Source organism: Thamnophis sirtalis, unplaced genomic scaffold (assembly GCF_051295495.1).
Source record: "Thamnophis sirtalis isolate CommonGarterSnake01/CBP01778 unplaced genomic scaffold, rThaSir2_p1.2 scaffold_15, whole genome shotgun sequence".
Lineage (NCBI taxonomy): Eukaryota > Metazoa > Chordata > Lepidosauria > Squamata > Natricidae > Thamnophis > Thamnophis sirtalis.
In genome coordinates this window covers 7554199-7573201 of record NW_028261395.1, presented here as the reverse complement: position 1 = coordinate 7573201, position 19003 = coordinate 7554199, and the positions used below count along the sequence as shown (strand labels likewise).

The 19003-nt window shown below is 41.9% G+C and overlaps 1 protein-coding gene across 1 annotated transcript in view; it reads left to right on the top strand.

The window, feature by feature from the left end:
• The window catches only part of PCDH15 (protocadherin related 15), an 810754-nt gene that overhangs the window by 248895 nt on the left and 542856 nt on the right, over nucleotides 1-19003 (top strand). Inside the window, exon 4 of the mRNA XM_087701782.1 lies at nucleotides 1681-1745. The gene's annotated coding sequence lies outside the window, so the exon portion shown is untranslated. The remainder of the gene's footprint in view (nucleotides 1-1680; nucleotides 1746-19003) is intronic.

Below are 19003 nucleotides of genomic sequence, written 5' to 3'. Positions count from 1 at the left end.
TATTTCTAATTTCTAAAGAAAATTAAATTATATACCATGAAGCACTGATTAAAAATCATAAAAAATGTCTCTTATTTAGAATTGAATTTTGCATTCCTAAGATGACAACAGAACATTTAAATGGGATAAGGAGAGAAATAAAATAAAAATAAATAAATATAGTATCCCATTGGGAATCCTACAATTAGTACAGCTCTACATATAAACAATACATGTTTCCTTTTGCATTTCCACTCAAAATTAATGACTTAAGAGATCTTGCTTCTTCTTTGTTCAGTTTTGTCTTTAAATGTTGCATTAGTTATAGAGTTAATTGTTACTCAGTGTGTACAATTACTCAAAAGGAAACAAATCTGCAGTTTTGGAATTCGAAAACAATTTCTTCCTTTTTTTGCTGAATAGTAAAAGTAAGATGGGCATCTTTGTGGTCAAAGTCTTTTCTGTGAAATGCTGCCCAATTCTATGCCTAATAATTAAACAGAGAAACTCCTAGATTTATACAGATTTAAATTCAGAATAGGGGAATCTAGAATCATATTGTATATATGTGGGAGTGGTCGTGGTTCTGTAGCTTAGAATGGCAAGTTTCAATCCTACATAATTCCCTTCCCCACTTCTTCATATAATCAATCAGAATATTTCATTCATTTGTAATACTCTGCATAAGCTATTAATTTTGCTGTTGAAGGATATCCATAAAGTAAGAAAAAACCCTGAGAGTGTTAGGGAGATGACAGAGTCTAGGAGATCACTCGTTCACAGAAGCAGACAATTTTATGTTCATGCTTAGATCTGACAAAATATTTTTTTCCTCATTCCACGTGGTAGTGGTTTTTTATTTACACTAAGAAGAGGTTTTATAATCATTAGAGGAAAAGATTGAACTGTGAGTAGCTTTAGAAGCCACTCTATATAAAATGCCAGAACCTGCTTTGGAGTTATGAGGAACTAGTCCTATAAGGATGATGTTTGCTAAATTTGAATCGTTTGCTTCAATAAGTATTCAAAACTCATAAATAAGGCCACAGCGGGAGACAGTTTATTAATTTCTGTTGAAACATTTTGATCTGTTGACATTGGAAGTGAAGTAAGGTAAGTAATTTGATTTTGAGGGTGCCCAACTTCCAAAAGACTCTAGGCAACTTACAATATTTAAATCACATAATTTAAGAAACATGATCGCTCAGACAGAACTTCATCAATAATATTTTTAAAAGAGCTGAAAAGAGCTCCACAAACACTGTAATCTCAAGCTTGGGAACAGAATCTTTGATGAATTATGTTTACTCAACTGAAGAATCTGTGTACCTTTACATTTTACATTTTTCCAAAATGTAAATTGTGATATTTTTCTCCTTTACACAATTCTATGAGATCCAAGTCAACAGCATATAGTTTCTTTCCCTTTCTACTGACTTGTTCAGTTGTTCCAACAATTTCTTACATTTTCTACATATAATATTAAAATTAAAATATAGAACTGTTCAATTTTCATTTCTGATTAAATAATGTTTGTATGCCATATAAGTAGATTTAAAAGTTGAAATATAAGCTCTATTCTTAAAGCACTGTAGAAGATAAACTAGTTCTTTAATATATTTGAGAAGCACTTGTCTAATCTTTGCAAAGGTCATTTCACTTTCTGTTAATCTAATTAGTCCTTTTCATAATTTCTTACAGAATGTCTCTAAAGGCAATGGAACAACAACATTTTCTGGGAAGTGGAGTAATCCTAAACAGTTCAGGTACATTTGTTTTCTTATCAGATAAGCGAAAGCAAAAATCAAATCTGTGTTGGCCCTCCAAACGTTATTATGCTAATAAAAATTAAAAGACAAAGGCAAAATAACAACCACTGCCTAAAATCATGTGTGTGTGTGTGTGTGTGTGTGTGTGTGAGAGAGATTTACGATTTACAGAAAATAAATCTGCTTGAACCTAAATCAGGATAAAAATATTTCAGTGAGACTTGCTTCAAGGGTATGTATGATAGCATATGAACAATAAGTTCAGCAAGTAAATTCTACATGCATAAATATATGTTCAAATGTTTTATGGTTATATAGATATATAATCATCTGATATCAAATCTTGACATCTATTTTTCCCTATGAAATTATTTCACTAACACATGACAAAAAAAAGAGGTGTATGTTGAATGTGACAATGAGTTTGTTCATCATACATTATTAAACAAGCATTTAAATAGTCTGAAGTATTTGTATCAATATATTATGTGATTAGTTTAAGAAGTTTTATATGAGTAAGAATATTATTGTTAAGTCCACGTTTGCTCCCTGACAGAATTAGTAACCTGCGATGCTTTTATTGATCAATCCTTTTCTTTCTTGGAGTTATGAAGAAGTTTTGTCAGTAGTAAAATCAGTACGGATTGTGATTATTATTACTTAACAAGGAAAGAGAGAGAAATATTGGTTATAGTAAACTTGATTTCAGGCTAATCTTCACTTCACATCAAATTTATCCCAGTTTGTTTGATGTACAGTTCTTTACCAGATGTTTTGTAACCTGAAGAAAAATAAGATTGCTTGTTACATATCAAAAACCAGTATCCATAGCATGGGGATAGATATTTTTGAGGTCATAATGGAGCTTATATTGTGTTATGCACAACATCTGCCCAACGACTTTAACATCAATTTCCAATGAAAAGCCACATGGTTTGCTGAATACCCAATTATAGGAAGACGTATAAATGACCCTTTAAAAAGTGACAATCCTGAATGGGACTCACACCTCACATGATTCTGCTGGTATAAATGGGGCGTAGTATCCTTCCCAAAGTGTGACTGTGGAATCCCACATCAAACTGTAGATCACATTGTAACTGGATGTAAATTGAGGGCACATACCAGTCTAGTATCTGATTTTTTAAAAATATAAATGATGCCCCACTTTAATCATTAGATAACCTAGAATTTGAACATAGATCTTTTTAACATTTACATTTTATTGGGTTCTACTAATCTAGATTATTTTTACATATATCTCCAGCCTACAAAGGCTTCTAGATGTTCGCTAAGAAAGTAAAAGGAAACATGAGTAGCTAAAAGAGGAGATACGAGATATCGTAAGAACCAAAGCATACAAAAATATTCTCAGCCTTTCCAAGAGGAAAAGCTCCAAGTGGTTTTCTGAACAATCATGTTAGTGAAAGCAAGAGGGAAGATGAAAGCCTTGAGCAATAAACAGTATACATAGTGAATGAAAGCAACTGCCAACATCAAGAAAATGACTCAACAATAATAGGAGAAAAAAATGACAAGAAAAGAGGAATAAGATATATATTTTAACGCCATCAGAGAAATCAAAACATTTTACAGTTATAGTAAGAAAACTCAAAACTAATCATGGGAAATTGCTTTAATTTTTCACATAAACAATGTTATGCTTTCTGAACTTAAAAAGGAAAGAAATCTGGAGAGACAAATGCCAAATGAATATGCAGGTTTTAGAAAAGGAAGCTATGGGATCAGATAGCAAATAGCAAATAGCAAACATAAGGGAAGATAATGGAAAGAGCCAAAGGCAAGATTTATCTTGGTTTTATTTACTATACTTGATTGCGTAGATTATGCACCATTGTGGAATATATTAAGATGAATGGATATGCCAGAACATTTAAATTCTTCTTTTACAGAAACAAAAAGCTACTGTGGGAATTGAGTTTGGAGAAATAGAAATAAAGTTTTCCAGGATGTGTGCTATAAAATTTTATATATCAAATGCAATACACACACACATATACATATATACATATATATACATATATATACATATATATACACATATATACACATATATACACACATATATACACACATATATACACACATATACATATACATACACACACACACACACACACACACACACACACACACACACACACACACACACACACACACACATATATATATATATATATATATATATATATATATATATATATATATATATAATTTGTGCTGATAAATAAATAAAGGGAGACTAGTATAGATCTATTTCAAGCTATTTAGCTCTCATCAGTTAGCCATACCCTTACTTTGAACCTGTGCTGTATTACATATTAGGTAGTTGTGTTAGCCACTAAGCCACAGGTTCTCCTCCTTTATCAGCTGAGTTAGGGAAGTAGATATGTATTTTGTGTCACAACCCCTGGTATGCCCAAATATAGAAATTAGAAATACTCAAAGCTAAAATATGGCTTTGTTTCACATTCAACTGTTTCACATTTAATATGTGATTGTAGCAAAATCACACAAACTGATTATGAAGCTAGACATGACCGAATTGCTAAATTAATCCACTGGTCATTATGTAAAAAATATGATTTACCTGTATCCAGAAAGTCATGGGAACATAAAGTGGGAAAAGTTATTATAGCAATAGCAATAGCAGTTAGACTTATATACCGCTTCATAGGGCTTTCAGCCCTCTCTAAGCGGTTTACAGAGTCAGCATATCGCCCCCAACAACAATCCGGGTCCTCATTTCACCCACCTCGGAGGGATGGAAGGCTGAGTCAACCTTGAGCCGGTGAGATTAGAACCGCCGAACTGCAGATAACAGTCAGCTGAAGTGGCCTGCAGTACTGCACCCTAACCACTGCACCACCTCGGCTTGAAAATGAGAAGGTGAAGATCTTGTGGGACTTTCGAATACAAATGGATCGTTATTTGGAGCACAACACGCCAGATATCACGGTTGTAGAGGGCTGAAGTGTACAGTTTATTGATACTGGTATTCCTGGAGATGCCAGAGTCAAAGAAAAAGAACTAGAAAAAATAATGAAATGTCGTGATCTGGCCATCGAACCTACACAGCTATGGATGAGTGATACCCATTGTCATTGGGGTATCACTCATGACACAGCATGTAACATTGATACCCATTGTCATTGGGGCACTTGGCACCATGTCCAAGAATTTTACAAGATACATCAACAAATTGCAGCTTCCTGCAATAACACCAGCGGAACTGCAAAAAACTGTGCTACTCGGAACATCTTATATTTTAAGAAGGTACTTGGTTGGTACCTAGGATGCTGGCAGCAAACCATATCAACCATTAGCACCAGTCACTGGTATTTGTAATGCATTTTTGAATGTTCAGTTGGCTGAGTTTCATGTTTAATAAATAAAGTTGATGATGATGATGATGATGATGATGATGATGATTAAGGAAGTAAAGAAAGAAGGCCTTTTGAAGAGAACTAAGTTAAAAACTGAATATACGAAAGAAGTAATTGAGAAGCGAGCTGAAAATTGGAAAAGCAAAACTATGTATGGCCAAGTATTGAAGGCAAGGCTGACCAAAAACTAACTTGGAACTAGTTAAGATCAGGAATACTGAAAAAAAGAAACAGAAGGCTTTATTTTGGCAGCTCAAGAACAAGCCTTAGCCACAAACTGCATGAAGGCAAAAATTCAACATGTTACCACCAACAGCAAATATTGCCTCTGTAATGAGAAAGACGAGACAGTCGGCCACTTGATCAGCGGGTGCAGCAAAATTTCACAAACTGACTACCTACAACGCCATGACCGTGTTGCTAAGATTATTCACTGGAAATTGTGGCAAAAGTTGGAGTACAGCAAAAACCACTGGGGCCATCAGGTTGAGAAGGTTTTAGAGAATGAGAAAGGCAAGATCTTGTTGGACTTCAGAATCCAGACTTACAGGCACTTGGCCCAAACACACCTGACATAACAATAGTTGAAAAGAAAAAAAGTATGGTTCATTGACATTGCAATACCTGGTGATGCACGAATTGAAGATAAACAGCAAGAAAAAAATCACAAAATACCAGGACTTGCAAATTGAAGTTGAGTGATTTTGGAAAAAGAAATCATGTGTTGTCCCAATTGTAATTGGAGCACTTGGAGCAATACCTAAAGGGCTACCTAGCTATTTGGAAATTCTAAATTTACCTGACTTGAACATTCTGACTCTACAAAAAACCACCCTATTTAGAACAACTTATATCCTCCGACCTTACCTTAACAGTTCCTAGGACCTTGGTTAGGACTCAAGCTGTTGAGCTACCAACCAGCCTCAAAAGTTGTGACTCTCACCAAAGATTAACCACATAATAAAAATAATAATAATAACAGCAGAGGGCTATTGCAAATCCATCAAACTATAGAAGAACAAAAATGAAGTTTGAATGATTATGTGAACCAAAGCACAAAATGTTTGCTGCAGGCTGTAAAAACAGAGAACATTATAAAAACAAGAGAAACAAAGGCAGAATATAAGGAAAAACAGTTGGATGACAGATTAAATGGATGGAAAACCAAAGCTTTGCAATGAAAAACATTGAAGGAAATTGTGATGACAACTTGACATGGACATGGCTTAAGATGGGAACTATTAAGAAAGAAACAGAAGGTTTAATACTGGCTGCTTAAGAACAAGCACTGTAAACTAATGCCATGAAAGCAAAGATACAAAAATCCATTTACAATCCAAACTGCCGAATTTGCGATGACAAAGTTGAAACTGTTTCACACTTCATAAGTGAGTGCAGCAAAATCACGCAAACTGATTATAAAGCTAGATATGATCAAGTTGCTAAATTAGTCCACTGGTCATTATGTAAAAAATACAACATACAACATTGTGGGACTTTCAAATACAGACAGATCGTCATTTGGAACACAATACACCAGATATCACGGTTGTCGAGGGCCGAAGCATACAGTTTATTGATATCCCTGTACCAAGAGATGCCAGAGTTGAAGAAAAAGAATTGGAAAAAAATTTATGAAATACCGCCACCTGGCCATCAAAACTACGTGGTTATGGATGAAACTTGTAACAGGGATACCCATTGTCATTGGGGCACTTAGTACCATGTCCAAAAATTTTATAAGATACATCAACAAATTGCAGCTTCCTGCAATAACACCAGCAGAACTGCAAAAAAATGTGCTATTTGGAAACATCATACATCTTAAGAAGATACCTGGTTGATATCTAGGATGCTGGCAGCAACCCGTGTCAACCATTAGCACCCGTCAATGGTATTTGTGATGCATTTTTGAATGTTCAGTTAACTGAGTTTCATGTTTGGTGAATAAAGTATATTATAATAATAGTAATAAAAGCCTTGTGCAGCCAATGTCTTCAGATGCAACCAACACTCTTTACAATTTCCTAAAAGATTAAGAAAGTTGGAGCTTTTAACTGGTGAATCTCAAGGAAAAGGCTCTTCCTCTGTACAAAGTCTGCCCTGGTGCACTTCTTAGGTCCCGTAGATAGCAACTTTTAAGGGAAAGGAGTTGTAGCCAGAACATAGCAATCAGTTTGAAAGTATTTTGCTCATGCACTGGAAATGTCACCACGCTAAGGTAATAAAATATTATGTGCAATCTACAAGTTTTTCCCCGTGACCCGTCAAAACCGCGGTCGACAAAAGCGCGCTCGACGAAAGCGCATACGTGACGTCATCACAGCGCGATGAAAAAAATTAAAAATTGAAATAAAAATAAAATTAAAGCAAGCCAATTCACATAAAGGTAAGGGTTAGGGTTAGGTTTAGGGTTAGGGTTAGGTTAAGGGTTAGGTTTAGGTTTAGGGTTACGTTAAGCGTTAGGGTTACGTTTAGCGTTAGGTTAAGGGTTAGCATTAGGTTTAGCGTTAGGTTAAGGGTTAGGTTTAGGGTTAGGTTTAGGGTTAGGTTTAGGGTTAGGTTTGGGGGGGGTTAGGGTAAGGTTTTCGCTTTAATTTTAAATTTACCGCTCACAGCGCAATGTTTTCGTCGCGCTGTGATGACGTCACGTACGCGCTTTCGTCGAGCGCGGTTTTGTCTACCGCGGTTTTGTGGTGGAACCGTTTTTCCCATATTGACTGTGAGGAAGAGAGTGTCCACTAGCGCAATGATAGGCAGCAAAATAGCATAAAGTTTGAGGGTTACGTTGTGTAGCGCACACAGCTGTCTTTTTCAACAGAAGGTAATACCTAGAAAGCAACTATTTTCCTTCAATGTCTTCCTTCTGAGGCAGCTGGTATAGCTTTTACATCATCTATAAGTGATCACACAAGTTGGCTTGTTATGTTTCTTGCAGAATAATTTTTGACAAATGCATAGATTCTGTTAACGGCACATGATTTTCCTTCCCCATTTTTCTTAACAGAAAAAAATATATGTGAAACATCAGTCAGCTCGGCAGTTCAATGCGTAAAACATAATCTTTTTGATAGCGGTATCTAACTAGTTTGGCTCAATTCATGCAGACTATTTTTGTTTTGTTTTCACTCTTCCTCGGATTCTTCATGAGATTACTTATGATTAGTGAGAGATTAGATTATGCTGGGCCATGGCACTGGATCTGCACATCCTCTGCATGCCATCAATGTGTTATGCCACTGTGTCTGTTCTACACTGTATTGTATTTGCGTCTGTTAGTGATCCCACCGTCACATGGCTAGTTAGCAGTCATGAGAAATTATCACCAGAATCACCTGCCTACTTTGTGTGACACTTCCTTTCAAGTAAAAGTAGAAATATGCCTTGTGATCTCTGCAGAAGATCTGTCTCTTTGTTTTCATATATTTATACTTGTCTCCTTGCATTGGCAACAAATGCATTTGGAATATGATTTTTCCATTTGCTGCTTATGGCTGCAAAACCAGGACTCTGAAAAAGGTAGATAGGAGAAAAGTGGAGACTTTTGAGCTGTGGTGCTGCAAAACTTTGGGACTGCAAAAATAAACAAAGTCCTAGACCTGTGGTGGTGAACCTATGGCATACAGAGCCCTCTCTGTGGGCATGCACGCCGTCACCAACTGCTCTTCTGGGTTCTGTCACGTGCATGTGTGCCGGATAGCGGTCCAGCGCACATATGCACCGTCTAGCTACTCTCTTCCGGGGTCTGATGCTCTGGTGCACATACACTCCAGTTTTGGCACTGTGCCGAAAAGGTTAACCATCACTGTCCTACACCGAACTTCACCAAAAATATCACTTGTATCTAAGATTGCCAAACAGAGGCTGTCAGCCAAGGTGGCGCAGTGGGTAGAGTGCAGCTCTGCAGGCCACTTCAGCTGACTGTTATCTGCAGTTCAGCGGTTCTAATCTCACCGGCTCAAGGTTGACTCAGCCTTCCATCCTTCCGAGGTGGGTGAAATGAGGACCCAGACCGTGGGGGCGATACGCTGACTCTGTAAACCGCTTAGAGAGGGCTGAAAGCCCTATGAAGCGGTATATAAGTCTGACTGCTATTGCTATACTTTGGTTATGTCATGTGGCTGACTCACTTGAAAAGTCAATCATGCTGGGAGTGTTCAGCAGAAAAAGGAGAAGGGGCCACTCTAGTATGCTCTGGCTGGGCACTATAAAAATGACACTGAGATGACCATGGAGGATTTGAAGGAGACAGTGTGAGACAAACAGGCATGGAGAATGCTGATTCATTCAGTTGCTGAGAGTTGGATATGACCGATGACTGACTGATGATGATTATGATGGCATTTGGAAGCACGTCTCACTTTAAATTACAACTCAGTTTATTTGCTGAAAGGCAGCAACATAAGTACATTAGGATCTCAAATAGGTTCAATGTTAAGATGACTCACTCATCAACATCGGCAACAGAGTGGTCAACACCTGGAATGCACTACCTGACTCTGTGGTTTCTTCCCCAAATCCCCATAACTTTAACCTTAGACTGTCTACTGTTTTTTTTTTTTTTTGTTTTTTTTGCGAATTGAAAAAGGTTTTTATTTTCAATTTTTCCATTTTCATACACTCACATATATACTGTACGTAGCCGGAGCCATACAACATTAAACAGTTGATTGCGCATGTGTGAGGAAGATGGCTGCTTGAGCTTTTCGCTCGGGTGTGAAGAACAAACAACCTAGCTGATAACCCGAGTTTTGTTGTAATTTGATGCCGGAGGAGTTAAGCCTGGAAAGAAGAACTTGAGAGGAGCAGGGAACGGTGATTATTAACGAGAAGCCTTCCCTGACAGCCCCAGACAGAGCAACTGTTTGGAGCAGCAGTGTGTGGCAGTGAGAGATTACGATCGGCTCTCCCCCCACGGAGGCACGGAGACAATACAGGCAGCTTGCAACCAAAAGAACTGCTGCGCTTTTTGTGCTTCGTTCTGAACCTGGGGAGGTGCTGGGGAAGAAGCATACGAACGGTTGGGGAAGAAGCATATGAACGGCTCCCCCCTCTCTTCCCCTCCACAGAGACTGCGAATGGACTTTCCCCCCCCCCACGGAGGCAATACGGGCGACTTGCAGATTAACCAGGTTTGAAAAATACGGAAGGCACCTGGAGTTCCTGAGCTGACTGAGGAGGGGTTGCCTCACTGAGAGACTGCTTTGCTGAAGGGCTGAGAGGGGAACATTGAGAGCACAGAGAGGAAGATGCTGGCTTTATTGGCACTTTAACAAGCACTTTACCATCATTTACTAAGCATTAAGCACTATAACATCACTTAAGTCAGAGTTGGAAGGCTTAAACTTAATGCTCATCTGCGAGACTAAGATGGCTGTTAGACTTTTTCATCCTGAATTCAGGTGCCCCCATAGCCCTTCCAGACGCCCTCCTCCCTCCCTCCTCCCCTCTCTGCAACTCAGCCCTTGTATTAACTTTATCATCATCTTCTTCAGAACCCTGTTTGGGTGGATTTCTCCCTTGGTGGACCTGAAGAGTTTTTTCTACTGCCTGTTATCGACAGTGGGGAGCCTCAGTTTATCTCCCCCATTGGCCATTTGGCCCTTTTCCAGCTGGGCCTCTAAACATCTGGGCGTAGGAGGACTCCCGGTTTCACATTACTCTCTTAGACATTTGGGACTTTTTTTCAGCTTTACTAGAGAGGGGAAACGTTATCCTCCCCCTCTGTATACCATCTAGTACGGATTTTGCGAACCTGCGCAACCTTTCTAATTTTATTTTAAATAGGTATGTTGAGTGCATGGGATTGCATGGGATGATATGAATGATCTCACTTTTATTACTATTACTGTTGTAACTTTGTGTTTTAATTATTTCGTGAGGATTGTTTGAGTGAGAGTTTGGGTATGACTGATTCGGAGGACCTGCCGGGGTATGCGGGGGTCATGGGGGTGGTTGGGGGGACCACAACCACGGGTGAGGGTCGGAGCATTGCGGTCATGACAGGGAGAGGCAGATATGGCGGGGACTTTAGGGCAGGCCATCATCGGGGAAGGAGGGCTCGCTGTGTCATAGAGATCCCTCCTTCCGGCCCTAGGAGTCCCACTCCAAGGTCAGATGGCGCGGGTGTTCAGGACCCTGGTCTCAGGCTGCTGTCGCTAAATGCCAGGTCTGTTGTTCATAAGGCCCCCCTCATCCGGGACTTGATAACTGATGAGGGCGCAGACCTGGCATGTATTACTGAAACATGGCTGGGCCCTGAGGGAGGAGTCCCCCTCGTCGAGATGTGCCCAGCCGGATTTCAGGTGCTACACCAGCCGAGAGCCCAGGGAAGGGGTGGCGGTGTGGCTATTGTAGTCCGGGAGTCTTTAGTACCTCGTAGGATCCCTGCTCCGGAGCTTGTCGGGTGTGAGTCCCTGCTAGTGAAGTTGGACCTCAAGGGTCAAGTGGGTTTGCTGCTTACGTACCTGCCTCCCAACTACGTTGCAGCAGCCCTCCCCTCGCTCCTCGAGTCAGTAGCCGAGCTAGCGGTTGAGTTCCCTAGACTTATAGTTCTGGGGGACTTTAACTTGCCTTCGCTCGGTGAACACTCTGATGGAGCGCAGGAGTTCATGGCTTCCATGACAGCCATGGGCTTGACTCAAGTAATTCGAGGCCCAACTCACTCAGCGGGTCACACGCTTGACCTCGTATTCCTCTCGGAGCAGTGGAGTTACGATCTTGGTCTGAGGGGTAATGAGATCATACCCCTGTCGTGGTCAGACCATTACCTACTGAGGCTAGACTTCCGGAGGCCAAACCCCCACCGTAGGGAGGAGGAACCGACCAGCTGGTTCCGCCCCAAGCGACTGATGGATCCTGTTAGGTTCCAGACGGAGCTTGGGGTTATTCCTGATACCCTCGCCCACAGTTCGGCGGAGACCCTCGTCGCTGCCTGGCACTCGGCAGCTTCGGAGTCTCTAGACCGGATTGCGCCGCTACGGCCCCTCCGGGTCAGCGGCCCCCGGAGGCCTCCTTGGTTTACTGAGGAGCTCCGGGAGGTAAAGCGCCGGAGGAGACGCCTAGAGCACTCGTGGAGGTCCGATAGGTCCGAGTCGAAACGGGCACTTTTGACAGCATGCACCAAGGAGTATATTCGGACCTTAAGAACAACAAAAAGAACATACATTGCCTCCTTGGTAGCGTCCGCCGAGTCCCGCCCAGCCGCCCTGTTTAGGATAACCCGCTCCCTCCTAAATAGGAGGGAGACGGGGGACTCCTTACAGGGTAAGGCTGAGGAGTATGTCCAGTTCTTGGCGGACAAAGTTGCCCGGTTTCGAGCGGACCTGGACTCCACCCCAGTAGATCCAGCCGAGACACAAGGAGAAAACTTGGCAAACCATCTCTGGGTTGAGTTTCAGGAAGTTGCCTCTGGGGATGTGGACAAGGCTATGCGAGCTGTGAGTACCTCCACCTGCATACTGGACCCGTGTCCCTCCTGGCTGGTTGCCAACAGCAGTGAGGTGACACGAGGCTGGATCCAGGCGGTTGTTACCGCTTCTCTTCGGGAGGGGTACTTTCCCACCGCGCTTAAGACAGCGGTGGTAAGACCCCTCCTGAAGAAGCCGTCTCTGGATCCAGCTGTTCTTAATAACTATCGTCCAGTCTCCAACCTCCCCTTTGTAGGGAAGGTTGTTGAGAAGGTGGTGGCTCTCCAGCTTCAGCGTACCTTGGAGGAAGCTAACTATCTTGACCCCTTCCAGTCTGGCTTCAGACCCGGTTACAGCACAGAAACCGCTTTGGTCGCATTGACTGATGATCTCTGGAGAGCTAGGGATGGAGGCCATGCTTCCATCCTAGTTCTCCTGGACCTCTCAGCGGCTTTCGATACCATCGACCATGGTATCCTTCTGCGACGACTGCGGGAGATAGGGGTGGGCGGCACTGTCTTGCAGTGGTTCTCCTCCTATCTCTCGGACAGGTCGCAGTCGGTGTTAGTGGGGGGGCAGAGATCGTCCCTGAGGCCCCTAACTTATGGGGTGCCGCAGGGGTCGGTCCTATCCCCCCTACTATTTAACATTTACATGAAACCGCTGGGCGAGATCATCCGAAGGCACGGGATAAAATATCACCAATATGCGGACGATACACAGTTGTATCTGTCCGCCCCGTGCCAACTCAATGAAGCGGTGGACGTGATGAACCGGGGACTGGAAGCCGTTAAAGACTGGATGAGAGCAAACAAGCTGATACTCAACCCAGACAAGACCGAGTGGCTGTTGTGTTTCCCTCCCAAAAATTTGACCACCATACCATCACTCAGGCTGGGGGGACAAAATTTAAACCCCTCAGAAAGGGCCCGCAACTTGGGAGTCCTCCTGGATTCACAGCTAACTTTTGACCACCATCTCTCAGCTGTGACCAGGGGGGCATTTGCCCAGGTTCGCCTGGTGCGCCAGTTGCGGCCCTACCTGAATCGGGAGGCCCTCACAACAGTCACTCGAGCCCTTGTGATCTCTAGGCTGGAATACTGTAATGTGCTCTACATGGGGCTGCCCTTGAAGAGCATCCGAAGACTACAGCTAGTCCAGAATGCGGCCGCGCGAGTGATCGTGGGCGCACCACGGTTCGCCCACATAACACCGATCCTCCGTGAGCTGCACTGGCTACCTGTTGGTCTCCGGGTGCACTTCAAGGTCCTACTCACCACCTATAAAGCGCTCCATGGTAGTGGATCTGGCTATTTGAGAGACCGCCTTCTGCCAATTACCTCCCTGCGTCCCATCAGATCGCATAGAGTTGGCCTCCTCCGTATTCCATCCGCCAGTCAGTGCCGACTGGCGACTACTCGGAGGAGAGCCTTCTCTGTTGCGGCTCCGACACTATGGAACAATCTCCCCGTGGAGATTCGTACCCTCAGCACCGTCCAGGCCTTCCGCACAGCCCTCAAGAACTGGCTAACCCGTCAGGCCTGGGGATAATCTTATTTCGCCCCTCCCGAATGCTGAGTGAATGTTGAGTTTTATTGTCTAATTTACTTTGTGCACATTTCTTTTTTCGTATTGTCCTACACTCCCCTTCCTTTTTGATTGTAAGCCGCCCTGAGTCCCCTCAGGGAAAAGGGCGGCCTATAAATAAATAAAACAAAAACAAACAAAAACAAACAAAACAAACAACAATAATTGCAGCAATTCCTCTTGTCAACAATACCCCAAAAGATAGAAACCCAATATACCTCTTCCACTCTCCATACACCTCTTTCTTTCACCCCCCTCCAACTTTCTATCTTCCCTCCATCTTCCCCCTCTACCCTACTTCCCCTCCCCCTCTACCACTCCTCTCTCCCGATCCACTCCCTCCCTTCTTTCTCACCCTCCCTCCCATCCTCCCTCCCGCCCTCTCTACCCATCTTTCTTCTATCCCACTCCTCCTCCCCTTGGTGTATTTCCACTATATGTCAATGTACTTAACTTATCCTATTTTTACAGAGAAATTAAAGAAAAAACAGTATACATGTGAAGTCGCATTACATTGAAATCTAACACATCAAGACTGTCTACTGTTGACCTCACCCCATTCCTAAGAGGTCGGAAAGGGGCGTGCATAAGCGCACCAGCGTGCTTACCGTCCCTGTCCTACTCTCCCCACTTATTTGTATCCATTTCCTGTATTCATAATCGTGTTTATACTTATATCTTTTATCTTATACATGCTTGACAAACAAACAAACAAACAAATAATCATTTCTTTAAGACAGGGGTCCCCAATCCTCAGGCCGCAGCTCACTATCAGTCTGTGGCCTATTCGCAACCAGCCAGCAGGCCAGCACACATTTCATGGTTGCAGTTGAGCTACGTGTGTGTGCCTGTGCCCGCCGTCCCAATGCCCACACAAGTCAAGTTCACACATGCATTGGGCCCGCCACTCATGAGTTCTAGTTCTCTTCTTTCCCCTCTGAGCCAGGTCACCAAGGCGCAAATGTTGGGGACCTCTGCTTTAAGAGATACACAAGGACTAAGTGAGCATAGATCTGAAATTCAGACCTTAGCTTTACAATACAGGGAACATATGAACAGCACCAGTTTTGCTGAATGTTGTGCTCAATATACTGTATGTCGCTACATTGATATAAAGATGTAGTGGTTAGAGGATGAGAGCCAAAGTTAAAACCTATTTGAATGAGAAATTAGACTTGTTTGTAACAGAGTGCACTCCTATTATCCAGACCAGTGGTGGGTTTCAAAAATTGTTCGAACCTATTCTGTGGGTGTGGCCTCCTTTGTGGGAGTGGCTTGCTGCCCATGTGACCTGATGGGAGTGGCTTGCCGCCCATGTGACCGGATATGAAGATGCTGATGACACTTGTCAGAACCACCTTAAATTACCTCACACACAGCACTGGCATGCATAAGAATAGGATGTAAACTTGTTTTTTAAAAGGCATCTTTGGTTTGCGTTAAAACAACTTCAACACACGCAATGTTCTGATTGTACCATAAACGCAGTAGTCATCCTTACCTTTCACAGAGGCACTGAGTTTTATAAATATGAGCAAGATAGTGTAGAATAATCATATCCAAGGACCAGTGGTGGGTTTCAAAAACTTTTGGAACCTCTTCTGTAGGTGTGGCCTGCTTTCCGGGTCCACTGGTGGAACCTCTTCTAACCGGTTCGGTAGATTTGACGAACCGGTTCTACCGAATAGGTGCGAACTGGTAGGAACCCACCTCTGATCCAGACAAACAAACAGGTTTAAACATAGTTTCTCTCCTTGGGCTGTGAGACTTTTAAATACAACCACAATCACTCCATGCACACGTTAGGTTTTTTTTTCCTTTTTTCATTTCTGTTATAATTTTGCACCAGTGAGGTTAAAACCAATTTCGTTGTATTTAAGTACAATGACAATAAAGATGATACTTATACTTATTAATACTGCATTATGTCTGTTGTGACTGCATTGGGTTCTTGCATACTATTTTCTTTTATTCGCTGCCCTCTAGAGGTAGAAATAATCAAAATTTCCAACAGCAATTTCTGCACTTGCTTTTAATATTACCTCAACAGTATGCATGTTTTCAAAATATGGACAAGAATAATAACCTGAAAGGTTTTTTTTTAAAAAAAGATTTCATCAATGAAAGCTTTTCAACTAAGATAAATCCTATTATTGTCAATATCTGACTGCACTCGAGTATTTTTGTCTGCCATAACAGACATTTCATTAAAAAAATATTGTTCTTGCTGAATAAATCCATTGTCCACCAGGCTGAAAAGTTATAAAAAGGTTGAAAATATCAGCCACATTCCCCACCCTCATCTGCAAATCAAAATTACAAATGCCAATCACAGTGGTTGAATCCAGTTGCCGAATGTAAGAAGAAAGATGACAGATTTCTAATGTTAGATTTTTAGAGCAGCTGAGCAAGAAGTATTAAGTATTTCTTTCCTCCAAACCTTTTCTTTTTTATAAATCCACTCCAGCTCATTCATCTTAAGTCTGCCAGATAACCACTGCTGTGGCTATTACACTATGATTCTCTCCTGCCCTTTCCTTTGACCTAAGACGTAGAAGCTACTGGTATCAAAGGTTATTCCTTCAGTGCTGTGTGAGCATTTTCCCTGCAGTTTTTTTGCAAGCTTTTTGTAAAGCGCTGTTTCTCCATTTCTTGACCGGACAAATAGCTGCAAAAACCTTTTCGATGGCTTATTCCCTGGGAATAAGCAGCCTCATCTTCAAATCACAAGATTTTGATGGATTCCATGAGATTCTATGCAGTATGGAACAGGTGTCACTCATGAGTTGAGGTAATTTGTTCATTTTCTTCTCTGTGGCTGCTCTGACCCTCTGGAACGAGCTCCCCGTGGAGATTCGAACCCTCACCACCCTCCAGGCCTTCCGCAAAGCCCTTAAAACCTGGCTATTCCGACAGGCCTGGGGCTAAAGAGCTTCTGCCCCCCTTCTCGAATGGTATGGTTGTTGTGTGTTTTTAAATTGTGTACTGTTTTGTTCGTCTTTTTTATCCCTTATCTGTATCCCCTTCCCTGACTGAATTGTGAGCCGCCCTGAGTCCCCTTCGGGGAAAAGGGCGGCATATAAATGAAATCAATCAATCAATCAATCAATTTTGAAACAAAAGAATACCATTTGCCTTTTTCTTTTTTAAAAAATATATGAAATAATGTGATTTGCCCTGTTCATATTTTCCTACCAAATGTAAACTACAATACTGCTACTTGAAAAAGTATACGTATTATCGGCAGAATTCATATCAGCATGTTTTATAAGAAAAAGCTTGAATTGCCTCTTGGTGAAGTCGAATGACACATTTTTTTTACCATTCATTCATTCATTTATTATATTTATATGCCGCCCTTTTCCCCCGAAGGGGACTCAGGGCGACTAACAAATCAAATCAGGGAAGGGCGGGGGGTACAGACAAAAAATAAAAAATAAGAACGATACATAACAATACATGATTTAAAAACACACAACAGTCATACCATTCAAGACGGGGGCAACAGCTCTTTAGCCCCAGGCCTGTCGGAACAGCCAGGTTTTAACGGCTTTGCGGAAGGCCTGGAGGGTGGTGAGGGTTCGAATCTCCATGGGGAGTTCGTTCCAAAGGGTCGGAGAAGCCACAGAGAAGGCTCTCCTCCGGGTAGTCACCAGTCGACACTGGGCGGCTGATGGAATTCGGAGGAGGCCTAATCTGTGGGATCTAATCGGTCTAGTGGAGGTGATTAGCAGCAGGCCAATCAACTGCAAGCAACCTAAAAAAAATCAATATGATTCTTTTCCCAATCAAAACAACAAAAACTAGATCAGTTTTTTTTAACATAATATTCTTCTTTTTTTCTGGTGTGGTTACAGATATGTTATCTTCATTATATCAGGTTGTGCACATATCATGGAACCACAGGGGAGTTTCCAATGCCAAATGTACAATATTCCATCTCCAGGCCCTACAAATATTATTTTTCTTGCAGGCCAGTTCAGTAACCTTTGTAAAAGCTTTCCCTTGGCTCAGGAACCCCAGAAAGGGAATATTATTACGGTATATGCCACCTTCCACCATCTTTTTTCTAATTTTGGAACCCCAGCTCTGCTATTGCCACTATATTATGGGAGAGATACATTATGCTTAAAACAAGTACCTATTTTTCAAATACAAAAACCGATTGCCATTCCCTGTCTCAACAATTTATTTTTTATTATAAATAGGGATAAAGAATAGGACAATCAGACATGATTGAAAAGAGTCAAAAATCATTGCAAACTTCTTCTGAATAGCTTAAAATAGCAGGTTTTCAGATTTCAAAATGTGTATGCAAAGGTGAATCCTTTCCGTTTCTTTTCTTATCTATCCTGGTTAACACAAGCATAAATCTCAAAACACTTGGTGGGTGTGGCCAACTGGATGGGCATGGCCAGCTTGATGCTACTCACTGGGTGTGGGCCGACTGGATGGGTGTGGCCAGCTTGATGCCACTCCCCAAACTGCTGGCATTTTTCCTCTTTGTAGTGGGTAGATTGAGCCGGAACAACTCGGGCCAGCCCCTTACATTTTCCAGGACAGCCCTGCAGGCTGGATCTGATCACATGCAGGCCGGATCCAGCTCACGGGCCTTCTATGTGACACACCTGTTCTAAAAGGTTAGCCCTCTTTTTGCAAATCTGTCAAGCTATCAAGATACCCAAGAGTGGCACTTCTGAAGCTGACTTTCTGAAGTTGTATTTGGTCTGTGAGTATTTAGAAAATGGTTGTAATGTATTGGGCTTTTACTTGTTCAGTGATACCACTATTATTGGTATATAAGAGCCGAGGTGGCAGAGTGGTTAGAGTGCAGTACTGCAGGCCACTTCAG